Consider the following 12,280-nt stretch of genomic DNA (forward strand, 5'->3'; position numbering starts at 1 on the left):
AAAAATGCAGAGCCTTTGGACTCCATGCCAGAACTCAGTTAATCTGAGGTGTAGTCCAGAGATCTACCATTTCATTCACAGAGTTTGGTGTAGGCCTGCGCACTATGCATTTAGGTTGCAAATAACTGAGACCCACAAATGAAATACAGGTTCCTCTGATATTCAATTTGTCTTTTATATTTCTAATAAAGACCACTTTCAAAAAGACACAAATTCTCTTCCCTTGACTGTTTTCTAAAGACTTAGCTAATACTAGAAGAAAGCCATGTTAATTAAATGAAATTCAAACTCACAGCAGGGAAGTTTAGCTGCCTTTTCCCTGGCAGAGTATTGCTCCAGTGTGAGGCACTTCAGGAAGAGCCTTCCTGGTCTGTGGAGACGGAAGCATGGCTGTGATATCATCTTATGCTGTCAAATCACTTTGAGTTATTAGAAATAACCAAATAAAACCAAAAATTATAAATCCCAGAGAAAGCAGGGTCAGGAGGTCCCAGGGGATTCAGGAATTACCCAGGGTGTGGCAGTGATGTGGAGATCATTTTAACTGTCCCTCAAGAAGTACTACACTCGGGCTGGGGAAAGGTCTATGTGGGTAAGGAAGCACTGTGAACGCCTATGTTTGAGTCCCCAGAACCCACAGAAAATCAAGGCATGCTCGAGCACACCGTGACCCCGTCTCCAGGGAGGTAGAGACTCCTGTTTGCTGTCACCCAGAAGGGGCAAATTCCAGGTTCAGTGAGAGGCCCTGACCCCCCCAAAATAAGGAAGAGCATAGTAGAGGAAGACACCAGAAGTTGGTCTCAAGCTTCCACACGCACGAGCACAGGTGAGCACATCCAAGCACGCACAGCCACACATACAGCGGGTACACACAAACACTACACTGTTTGTGGCATGAAGAAAACTGTGATCGAGGCATTTGCAGGAAGATGAATGGGACTAGAAATTATTATGCTGAACAAAGTAATCCAGACAAATGCCACATGTTTTCCGACAGACCCTAGGTTTTAATTCTTATATATTGTGTACATGTGTGTGGAGAGGGTGTGGGCATAGGTCATGAAACTAGAAAGGACCAAGAGAGGAAAAAAAGAAGCCTTAAGTGAGGAAAGGAGGGGGAACGAGTGTAATGGGTTCTCTGTGACCTGGAAAGACACAGGGGAAACTGGGATGGGGGTGGGAGGAAGACTAGCAGGAGGTGAGGGGACAGCGGGAGGTGAGGGGAGTGGGGGAGCGAAGTCCAGGGCTTTGCATGCTTATAACAAAACAAATGGCCGGGCAGTGGTGGCGCACGCCTTCAATCCCAGCACTCGGGAGGCAGAGGCAGGCGGATTTCTGAGTTTGAGGCCAGCCTGGTCTACAAAGTGAGTTCCAGGACAGCCAGGACTACCCAGAGAAACCCTGTCTCGAAAACACAAACTAACAACAACAACAACAAAAATGAAAACAAGAACTGAGCTTGGTGATTGACACCTGTAAATCTAGCTGTCAGGAGGCGAGGGGAGAATCCAAAGTTCCAGGCCAACTGGAGCCATAGAACAAAAAACACAGACATAGAAAATTGTCATAAAGATGCAGACCTATAATCTCTCAGTCTATGGGGTGTGGAGGAAGGAGGAGGATGTTAGACTACTCAGGAAATCCAGGCCTCCACAACTACATAGTAATAATAATAATACCCTGTCTCAAACATTCAAAACACATATGCACACTCAAGTGTATGTGTACACACAGATAGTACACACAAGAGTGAGTACTAGCCAGGCATGGTAGTATACCTGTCATCACAGAACCCAAGAGACAGAGTCAGAAGGATCACTAGTTTAAGGCTAGCCTCAGCTACATTTAAAAATTTGATGATAGACAAGGCTCTATGAACCTCAGAACAAAGTCCCTTTGCCAGGATTTGTGACACGAGCAGTTACCTGGAGATAGAGAAGCCAATTAGGAACTTATTATAACAGTTCAAGGTCGGACAGGCAAGTAACAGTGAAGAGGCAGACTCGAAACCTGGAAGAGCTGGTGTTTGTGTAGCAGGCTTGACGGTCCCTGTAGGTCCCCAGCTTTGAGAAACAAAACAGAAATTTGAGGGGCAGAAAAAAGAAGATCGGGATGGGGGTGGGAAGAGAGCTGTGGGGCAGTGGGGACTTCTAAGGTCTAGTTTGGGTGGCTGCACATGGGGATCTTATTTGTAGGTCTGGAAATGGGGCGAGTTCAGTGTCCGTTTCAGGGCCAAGCAGGAGTGATGATGTGTTCCACCTGGCTGCCTAGGAACTGTGCAGATGGCCTGTGTGGGAGCAGCTGCTTATCCAGGTCAGGAGGTCAGGAGCAAGGCTGAAGCTAGCTGAGGAGATAAGAGGTGATAAGGGACAGCTGAAATCATGGGGTCCAGGCGATGAGCAGAAAGCCAGGTGTGGCCACACATGCCTGTTGTCTCAGCACTCAGGAAGTAGAGGCAGGAAGATCAGTCATTTCAGGGCCAACTGGGGCTACTTGAGACACCACCCCCCTCACACACACACACAGAGACACACACACACACACACAGACACACACAGGCACACACACACACACAGGCACACAGACAGACACACACACACACAGACACACACAGACACACACACACACACACACACGAATCAAAGAAATGAACAAAAGAGGTGAAAAAGGGTTTGTCAGAAAACTAACAAAAAGAAGTAAAGTAGGCTGGAATCCTGGAGGGTGAGTTCCAGAAGAGTTGAGTGACCTATAGGTGAGAGGTGAAGTCTGCAGGTTCCGCCTTTGATGATGTCACCCCCCACCCGCCACCCCAGCTGCCAGATGTAAACTCTATGGAGAGGAATTTCTAGTCTATACCTCCCATCCAAATCTCCCCTGTAGATTTTGCTTTCTCTCATCCACAAGAACAAACCATATAAACTTTTCCTAGCGTGAAGCCAGTTCTGGTACTATGCCTCTGTTGAACTTGGGGAGGCTGAGGCTAGAGGATGGCTTCCACCCATGGGTTCAAAACCATCCAGAGCAACAGTAAGGTTCCAACTCACAACATATTCTTTTTTTTTTTTTTTTTTTTGGTTTTTCGAGACAGGGTTTCTCTGTGTAGCCCTGGCTGTCCTGGAGCTCACTTTGTAGACCAGGCTGGCCTCGAACTCAGAAATCCGCCTGCCTCTGCCTCCCGATATTCTTAAGAATAAAGCATACTGTATGGTGGTGGTGGTGGCAGCAGTGGTGATATACACCTTTAATCCCAGACCTTGGGAGGCAAAGGCAGATGGATCTCTGTGAGTTTGAGGCCACACTGGTCTGATCTACAGACTACACAGACAAAACCTGTCTCAGAAAATAAAATAAAATAAAATACATAAATAAATACAATGTATTATTTCATTTTCTTTATTGCTACATAATATTCATATATATAATTATCTCACATTACATTATGCATTCACTCATTGGTGGACAGTGAGGCTGTTGTATTTAATCAGCTTAAGGGGGGGGGGAGGTGTTTCAAAACCTAAAATCACACACACACACACACTTTTCACCCCTGCTGCTTAAAACTATAGCAAGTCAGCTATAGTGGTGTACCCTTAATTCCAGCACTTTCTCTGGAGGCAGAGGTGGGTAGAATATGAGAGCAGCTTGGCCAATGGGTGAATTCCAGGACAGCTAGGGCTATGAAGAGAGACCCCCATCTATAATAATAACAATAATAATAATAATGTAAAATTCAGACATGCGCATTAAAGCCTCTCTTTATAACTCTTTTCTTTATGTGGGACTTGATTTCAGACTCAGGACCTCACACACGGAAGGCCAGTGCCACACCATTGTGCTACATGCCCAGTTCCAGGCCTCAACTTTAAACACACTAAGGTTTCTTGCAGCCTCTAGGGGTGTGGGCTGCCAGGCGTTCTCATTCCACCAGTGGCCATGACATGTGTCCAGGCAAGGGGTCAGCAGCTGCAGTGTGACCAGCTCCTCCCTCATCCATGCTCTGGGCTCAGCCCTCTACCTGAACTAACTTGGCTCTCGCAATAGTCTCATTACGCAGTTGGGGAAATGAGGAGCAAGAATGTTTAAGTCACTTGCCAGAGGACAATGACTTAATAAGAGGGAAGGGCTCCTGGCTCCAGGTGTGCATTGCTGACCTCCACTGTAACCTGGGGAGATTGGACAGACGGGTTTCTTGAGATCTGGATAGAAGTGAAGAGAAGAACCGTGTTGTGATGCTTTTAATCCCACACACTTTTAATCCCAGCTCTCGGGAAGCAGGGGCTGAAGGATCAAGAATTCAAGGCTAGCCTGGGCTATATGGCAATCTTGAGCCCAGCCTGAGCTACATGAGCTCTCTCTCACCCTCTCCCCAATCCCAGCCTACAAATATGCAATTAAATAAAACTTTGAACCTTCCAGCTCCACAGCCTGAGCTGCGGGCTCCCTCCTTCACTTTCTCCCCCAGGCCTCTCCGAGTCCTGCCGCTCCTGGTTTGTGTGCCGGTCCAGCGGCTAGATCTAGGTGCCTCCACCAACATAGTGTTTTGTGTTGAGCTAAGGTATTATTTTCTTACTCCAAAGGGCCCAGAGCTCATGAGCTACCCTGGCAGGACTCAAAGTTGTAGCGATCCTCCTGCTGTAGCCTTCCAAATGCCGAGATTAAAGGGTGTGCAGCCATGCCTGGTGACACAGTCATGCTAATAGGCCCACTGGGTCGGACCTGCTCTTTGAACCCTTTTTGGTCCCCTACCACACCCAGCGATGGTATCATATCAGTACTGTAGCCAAGGGTGTTTGTTTAACGTCTCCAGAGATTGGTTTAATTAGGAATGTAGTTAATTTGGAAGGGTATTCACCTAGCATTTAAAATCCTCTTGATTTGCTATCCCACACCACATAAATTATGTAGGGGGAGTGGTGGGGCTCTACTGAGCCCCAATGCCAAATGTGTAGAAGGTAAAAGGTGGACAAGCAAAAGCCCAAATTTGGGGGTGGAAAGATGGCTCGACAATCAATAGCTCTGTAGGCCCCGCCGGGCTAAGTCTTCTCCTGGGCTCAACGGTGCCGGTTTCCTTTTCATTCACCCAGAAGTGCCACAATTATGAGGCAGTGGTGAATCTTAAGCTCTTTAGTTTCTCCTGTTGAATGTTCACAAGCTCAGCATAAAGCATATGTAAGCCCCCTGAGATACAATGCTTGCGATCTTCTAAAACTTGAAAATCCCCTTCTTTCCACAGTCGTCACAAACACAAGGAAGCCTTTAGTCTGCTTAGGAGCAACTTGCCTGTTAACATTTGTATGAGGCAAATACAAAACATTTGTATGTGTTCGTAACAGACACGGAAGGGTTCATGCTCACCAGAGGAGGCTGCTGAACAAGCCCTTCCATCTGTGATCTCCTTTGTTGTATTTACCTAATTATCTAGTTATTTACTTAGTTATTTTACTTAAAACCAAAAGGGAAGAAATGTGAGTTGGATCTATTTACTTACTCGGCATGTATTCAGCCCTTCTGTTTGGCAGGCCCTATGCTGAGTTCAGGGACAAATATGTAATATAGACTACATTAAAAGGTGGCCTTTTATTTGGCACACGGAGAACAAACCTCAGAGAGATAAAAATAGGCAGATGTTCTCAGCCCCTTGCCTTCGCCCCAGGACATACCTTGTTCATTCCTTGCAGTGGACCTGACCATACCCACCTCTACTTGGTCTTTAGGCAGAGCTTTATATCCCAACCCATGAGTGTCAGTGGAATGGAAGGGAATACAAGTGACTCCTACTTACCAATACCCCAACACTGGTAGGGCTGTAGCTGAGTAAAAGACAGCTTACTTAGCAGGCCTGAGACTCTAGGACCTAACCCAGGCACACAGAGGAAAGGGCCTGATGGTGCAGACCTGTTACCCCAGCTGTCCTGAGACTGACAGAGGCCTGTGTGGACCATTGAGCAGATCGGAATAGAATGGTTAAGGCTCTAGGTCAGTGATGGAGGGCTTGTCTAACATATGCAAGCTCAGGGTCCAGTCTGCAGTAAGAGAAAGATCAAAGCCAAAGCTTGTGGCATCTGCGCTGCTGTGCCGTTCTAATGCACACTAGGAATAAGCCACGAGTTCTAGAGCCTCCCTGTATCGATCACCTGAGCTCACACCCACAAGTGTGTAAAGTACGAACTCTGCCTCTCACCATTTTCCACACTGGGGTTTAGCAGGTTGTGGCTTGTCCTGTGCCACTAAAACAGTGGAGAGATGTTCCAGTGGAAGCCAGTTTGAGCCCCACATACAAGGTGTTCTTTTATATATTATTTACGGTACAGGGGATGGAACCTCGGGCTTCTCGGGCTAGGCAAGAGTTTTTCCCCACCTCTGCATGCAGGATTTAAAAGAGACAGACGCAACATAGGAAAGAGGACTTTTAAAAAGGAAGGTCACACTTATTTTTTTAAGTAGTTTGTTTCTGAAGAATTTTGAATGTTGGCAATAGAGCAAGTCACATGAGCTATGTCAGTTGCCTCCCACCCCACCCCTACCCCCAGGAAGAAACCCCTTCTCCACACCTCATTCCCCCAAGATTGGATTTAGATAAATTTACCAGCTAAACCACCCTGAAGATTGCAGAACAATTGGCCTACAGGTGTGGCTAGGAAAAGCCTGGAATTCTCAGGGGTCACCTGAGTGTGGATTTTGCATAACCTCCCTCTGTTCTCCCTGGGGACAGGTCTCTCCCTCTCCCCACCTGCATTATCTATGGAAAGGTTCCTTAGAGCCTGTTTGCGGATTCCCCAACTCTCCCCCCCTCCACCCAGTCCCCACCCCTCCCACCCCCACCCATTGCACTCTGGAGAGTCCCCTCTGGGCTGGTTCCCAGAACCTCTGAGCTCAAAGGCAAGAGCAGGGTGGGGTGACTTACCTCCCTGCAGGGAATTCCAGCAGGCCCTCCCCTGGGCTTCTGCTCAGCCCCATTCCCTTGCAATAAGGAAGTTTAAACAATTCTGACTTTGCACCCTACCCTGACAGAGCTCCACTCTGTCCTACAGGCACCAAGGTACACCCTGCATATTTTCACATCTGACTTTAAAGACACCCCAAATAAAACATCCATGATCAAAAAGGCCAGTGTTTTCTAAAGAGAAGCATTAAGGAATGACTTTATTAGTATTAACTAAAAAAATGTAACACGTTATGTATGATCAGTGATTCATTATTTATAACATTAATTGCTTGGTTATATTTGGACCTGATAAACATTTTTATTGATTGCCTAGCATCTACGACTTATGACATGCTTGGGTGGTACACTTTTAGTCACTGACCAGAGTCAAATTAGACCAGGCTTTGTTCTCAAAGAGCAGGAAACCCTTCAGAAAGAGAGCCACATGCAAATATAAGAGTCTCCGGGAACGGGAACGAGCTGGAGCTGGAGCAGTAAAGTAATTCAGTGTGGAATGCTTGCCCAACACAGTAAAACCCTAGGTCCAGCTCCACCAGCAAGACAAACTGCCATTATCCTCCTCCTGTTCTTCATCTTCACAGAGAGTTCAACACGCAGCAGTTGCGGGGGAGAGCGAGGAGGGCTGTGTCTGAGGGGCTTCTAATGCCGCCAACCATGAGGGGGAGAGCGAGGAGGGCTGTGTCTGAGGGGCTTCTGATGCCGCCAACCATGAGGGCCTGGTTCCCCTTCTTTGCTCCATTGCTCAAGACAAAGCCATCTCTTGAGACCTTTCTTCTTTCCTGTGTTTATTCACTCACTGGTTCATTAAGCAGTGTTCTTTTCCAGGTATGATGGTATACACCTGTAATCCCAGCATTTGGGAGGCCGAGGAACTCAAATTATCTAAGGTTCAAGACCAGCATAGGCTCCATCGCAAGATCCTATCTCAAAAGACAAACAAACAAAAATGTTCTTGTTTGACCTTGGCCATTGCATAGGCCTTGGGAAATGACAAAGTCTCGACCTCTTGGGGTTTGTCCCTGATCAGGGGAGGCAAGTCAGGAAAAAAAAGCCTCATAACCATGTGACTAAAATAACTTCACGTGAAGGCTAGAGATGGCCTCACCAGCTGACACCGTGATTTTGATCTCTAGAACCCATATAAAAGCTGGGTGCAGTAGCCTTGCACCTCTAATTCCAGGACTCCTATGGGCAGGCAAGATGGGACTCAAGACAGGAGAATCGTCTGGAATGCCTAAAATACATAGTACAGCAAGAGAGACTGCCTTGAAACAGGGCAAGAACTGACCCCTGAAAGTAATTTTCTGACCTCCATACGCAGGCAGTAGTGTGAGTACACACACACGGGACCCCACACATGCACAGGGCAGCATGGGTGGGCACGAGCACACACACACAAATAAAAGAGTGAAAAATAATTTCGGGTGGTCACTGCTGGGAAGAACATGTGAAGCGGCATTAGCCAGGGTGTTTGGAAATCAGAAGTTCAGGACTGAGGTCTTCCCCAGCAAAGGAAAACTTTTCTCTTTGAAACAGTCTCACTTGTATAGCCCTGGCTGGCCTGGAACTCACCATGTAGACCAGGCTGGCCTCAAACTCACAGAGAGCCACTTGCTTTTCCCATCCCCTTCTGTCCCTCCGCCTCACCCCACCACAGTGCTAAGATTGAAGTTGTGTGGACTATGCCCAGCTAAAAGGGCTTTTTAAAGGAAGGGGCATGGGACAAAGCTTACATGACATGCAGTGTCCCTTACAGAGGCCTAGGAAGAGGATGTCACGATGAAAAGACTGAAGATGAGTGCAGAGAGGCATGCTCGAGGGGCGTACTCAGGCCAGACACCAGAGTGTTACACCCTGAGAAGACACTGGACAGATGAGCTGCTCCGGATGGCACTGGAGAAAATGAGCTAGGCTGGAGACCTTCCATTAGTTGTTTAACAAACCAGCTTGTAAAGCTCAGTGTCCACATTATGGAGTCCAGAGGTAACAAAGCCAAGACGATCAAGGAATTTGTCCAAAAGCCATCTATGATGGCATACAACTATAATCCCAGCAGCACGTGGGAAGCTGAGGCAGGAGAATCATCGGTTAGACCAGTCTGTCTACAGAGTGACACCTTTTCTTCAAACCCCTAACCCAAAAAGACATTAAATGCTGTGCTCAAGGGCCGTGGTGGTGCACGGCTTTGATCCTAGCACTTGGCAGGCAGAGGCAGGTGGACCTCTGACACGTTCGAGGCTAGCCTGGTCTACCTTGTGAGTTCCAGAACAGTCAGAGCCCACGAGTGGGCTCTTGCATCTAAACGAGCAAACCAAGTGCTGTACTTGAATATGGAAGAAAACGAATTGATTCTGCCCCCACCGCTTTGTATTTCTTCTTTCCCTAAAAGGGTTTTTCAACTCCTCAAAAATGTCTCCAAAGCCGGGCGTGGTGGCCCATGCCTTTAATCCAGCACTCAGGAGGCAGAGGCAGGCGGGTTTCTGAGTTCGAGGCCAGCCTGGGCTACAGAGTAAGTTCCAGGGTAGCCAGGGCTACACAGAGAAACCCTGTCTCGAAAAACAAAAACAAAAACAACAAAAAATATGTCTCCAAAAGTAACTGCAACAGCGACAACAAAAGCCTTAAGTCTATTCACTGGTCTTTTCCAACCAGGTTCCCCAGAGGCGGAGCAGCTCGGAGGACCGGGACCATCCTGCCTGGGGCAGAGCACGTGTTTTGTGAGCAGCTTGTCTTAAATAAGCTCAATCTAGTGCTCAGAGGACTATAACCCTTCTTTGTCCCCCTGCTTCCTGTTGGAGGTGTTATTTGTACCTAGGACCTGGAGCTTTGAAATTCGGATAGACTCCAAAACAAATAATCAGTATTCATGGGGCTCCCAGGAACTGGGGCTCAAGGCTCTCCGGAAAGGGAAGTGATTTTGACCCTTCTGGGGCTGGGTTCCCTGACATCACTGTGCAGAGTCCCCTGGGGGGGTGGGGGGAGGAGCTCTGTTTAAAGTGTGAATTGGGACCCAGATGTGCTAAACAGAGCCAGGTGAAATTTTTTTTTTTTTCAAGTCTATCTCACAGTGGCTTCTGGCTGTCCATATTTGGAAGGCAAGATGCTAGCTAGAACCTCCACACGTGACAGGACAATTTTTTCCAACCAGGCCAAACCTAAAACCAAAACAGGTCCCTCTACAGAAGTTTACTGGCAGAGTTCTGGGCTCTGCATGGGGCAACCTGGACTAAGCTAAATAATTGGTCAGCTGGCTGATGGCTGTGAGCCGGGGTGTGAGATCACTGCTCCCAGGGCTTTGACACCCGTCTTGGTTGACACATGGTTGGGGAGTGGTTCCAACTCTTTAGACCATTAGATTCATCATGCATGAGTGTGTGTGACGGGATGACATTCCTCCGCCACCCCTCAGGGCAATGGGCTGCATTCTAGGTTGGGTGGTTTCTAGCTCTTCAGAGCCCTGTAGTTACAGATACTGTTTAACCCGCGCGCTCTCCCCACAGCACCCGGAAGAACGGAGGGAAAAGCTGTAACCCAGGCGCCTGCAATACCCCCTCCAGCTCTTCTCCCTAGTCCTGTAGGAGCAGCAGCTGGTCAACAGGGCTACCATCACGTTCAGTCTCTGAGATGGTTTCTTGTTCGTTTGCTTGCGTGGTGTCGTTTGATGTCAATGAGCCCCAGGTTGGCCTTGATCTCACTGTGTATTTAGACTAGCATGAACTACCCCAGATTGCCTGGCTTTACCTCCTGAGTTTGTATATCTAACCAGGCTTCATAGGCTGGGATGGTTTGGGATTGGAGCCAGGCTGCCGTTGCTCACAGGCCTGGCAAGTATGCACTGTGCTGACCTAGCTGGCTTCTGAGCCCTTATTTCTTTGGGGTCTGTGTTTTGTTTTGTTTCTGAAGAGGTCTCACTTGTTCTAGAACGCAGTACACTCTGACCTCATGATCCTCCAGCTTCTACCATCAGGCCCAGTCAGAGGTCATTTCTTCTGTGTGACTTATGAAACACACAGTTAGGGATTTACCACCAAGGGAGAAGCAAGGTCAAGGTCCAGCATGCAAAAGTCGAGTGTGATATATAAGATTCATGTGCCACAGCATGCGTGTGGAGGTCAGAGGTGAGCTTGCAGGAGTTGGTCACCACGTGGGTTCTGGGAATAGGTGTTAGGAGCCTTTACGGGCCGGACCATCTTGCTGGCTCTTCTGTTTTATGCATATACTGTTTTATACTCTTTTTGAGACAGAGTTTCATATAGTCCAGGCTAACCTTGAACTCCAGATCCTTTTGCCTCTACCTCCGATGCAGGGATTACAGGCATACAAGCCCTCCCTGGGCTTGGAGATGGTGTGTAATAGTAGAGGCAGAGTTTGGCAACTGCTGGGCTCAAACTATCCCTTTACCTTGGCCTCCTAAGCGTCTGGAATGACAGAGATAAGCCAGCAGGTGAGACGTGTACCCAACTTTGTTCAGTTTTGTTTTCAGTGCTGGGGATGGAGCTCAGGACTTCACATGTAGGGGGCAAATCCTCCAGCCCTGAGCCACAGCCCCATCTTCTACCCCTTTGCCTGCTCTACCGTTCTGGCTGGCTTGAACTTGAGGCCTTCTGTTCAGATTCTGAAGTAGCTGGGATTCCGGGTGAGCAGCACCGCACCCAGCTCAGCCGCAACCCTGAATCGTGAGTGCACTAAGAATCCTTGCTGTGTGTGTCTCTGATGTTTACTCCAAGGGGAAACTGCCCAAGGGCAGAGTTCTCAGAAACTCAGAGCCAATCCTTATGCAATGCATAGCTGTATATCAGAATTTACAGAATTAATGCCTTTATCAAATATTGGGCCTGATCTCAGTGAACTCAAAACCTCCAGCATGAGCTGTTGAAAAGATTCCAGAGGGCTGGAGAGATGGCTCAGTGGTTAAGAGCACTGACTGCTCTTCTAGAGGTCCTGAGTTCAATTCCCAGCAACCATATGGTGGCTCACAACCATCTGTAATGGGGATCCATATGCCCTTTCCTGGTGTGTCTGAAGACAGCAATAGTGTACTCATATACATAAATTAAACAAATAATTCTTTTTTTAAAAAAAAAGAAGAAAGGAAGGAAGAAAAGAAAGAAAGAAAGAAAGAAAGAAAGAAAGAAAGAAAGAAAGAAAGAAAGAAAGAAAGAAAGAAAGACAAGACCCTCAGTCCCTCCTCAGACTTCCCTGGGCACTGCTCACAGAAGGTGAACATACATACATGCATGCAAACATTCATACACATACATTTTTTTATAAAATTCCATCATATCATCAGTATGGTAGATTCTGCCAAAAGACATCCCTTGGTACTGAAGTCAC

Source organism: Mus caroli, unplaced genomic scaffold (assembly GCF_978045245.1).
Source record: "Mus caroli unplaced genomic scaffold, Mus_caroli_1 scaffold_3, whole genome shotgun sequence".
NCBI lineage: Eukaryota > Metazoa > Chordata > Mammalia > Rodentia > Muridae > Mus > Mus caroli.